Source organism: Bactrocera oleae, chromosome 5, assembly GCF_042242935.1.
Source record: "Bactrocera oleae isolate idBacOlea1 chromosome 5, idBacOlea1, whole genome shotgun sequence".
Classification (NCBI taxonomy): domain Eukaryota; kingdom Metazoa; phylum Arthropoda; class Insecta; order Diptera; family Tephritidae; genus Bactrocera; species Bactrocera oleae.
The window spans coordinates 50,311,927-50,312,971 of NC_091539.1; the positions used below are offsets into that span (position 1 = coordinate 50,311,927).

General features: G+C 30.5%; 1 non-coding gene across 1 annotated transcript; it reads left to right on the forward strand.

Annotated features, from left to right (window-relative positions):
* Positions 1 to 766: 766 nt before the first annotated feature.
* TRNAH-GUG (transfer RNA histidin (anticodon GUG)) lies at positions 767 to 838 on the forward strand. Its single transcript has one exon. It is a non-coding gene; the product is annotated as a tRNA-His (tRNA).
* The last annotated feature ends 207 nt before the right edge of the window (positions 839 to 1,045 follow it).

The following is a 1,045-nucleotide window of genomic DNA, read 5'->3' on the forward strand; positions in this document are numbered from 1 at the left end:
AAATGAAAATTTGTCAAAATTGAATCAGTTCATACCTGACCTTATTTTTTGTATACTTAATTGGTCCATTTGAGTTTATAACGCATGTATTGACTAATAGACATATATATCGATTTATACACATATATATCAATTTATACACATATATATCGATTAATATTTTATGATGTGTTTCACTTCTTGTAATATGTGCTATGACCAATATTAAGGGATAAAATCAAATATATCTATCTCTCACTTATGATGCAGATTAAATTTATTTCGATCAAAGTTTGCTTGATTTAAAAGACTCATATTACAGATAATATCTCAATATATATTTTTTTTATATTTTCGATACTACATCAATATATATTTAGATCAATATATCTAAATGAAACTAAATAAGTAGGCATGTAAGCTAGAACATAAATTTATCTGGTAGCTCAGTATATTGCTGATTGCGTCCAATAATGATAATTCAGACAGCCTAGAGTATCTAATGTTTGGCTGCTTTTATTTTGATTTTTGGTTTTGTTTTACTTTTTCTAATATTCCCAAATAAATCTGTTTTTCATATTTCAGCTGCCTGCTGTTTTTCTCCTCTTTTTTGTGCACTGCTCTACTTACTGCCGAATTGCTTGCATGCAAGCATGTTCATTAACTAAAAGATAATACATACGCTTATGCTATGTGTTTACCCTGTTATATAGGTGATCATGCAACCAATTTAGTTTTACGTTGTTTTTGGTAAAAACAATTTTGAATCGGTAGCAAGCTTCCAATAGCCGTGATCGTCTAGTGGTTAGGACCCTACGTTGTGGCCGTAGTAACCCAGGTTCGAATCCTGGTCACGGCAGTGCTTACCAGGGAAGCATTGTCACGGATGGAAGTGGATTTTTTATTTAATTTTTGGTTAACTTCTTTTACTGCAAGCTTTGATTGAATATATCGCATTTTATAAAAACTGTTACTTTATATATTAACCTGATCATGCCTGTCTTTTCGTCCGACAGTTTTCAATATCTATAACTATTATTTTTCTATTTGGCCGATATTGGAATAT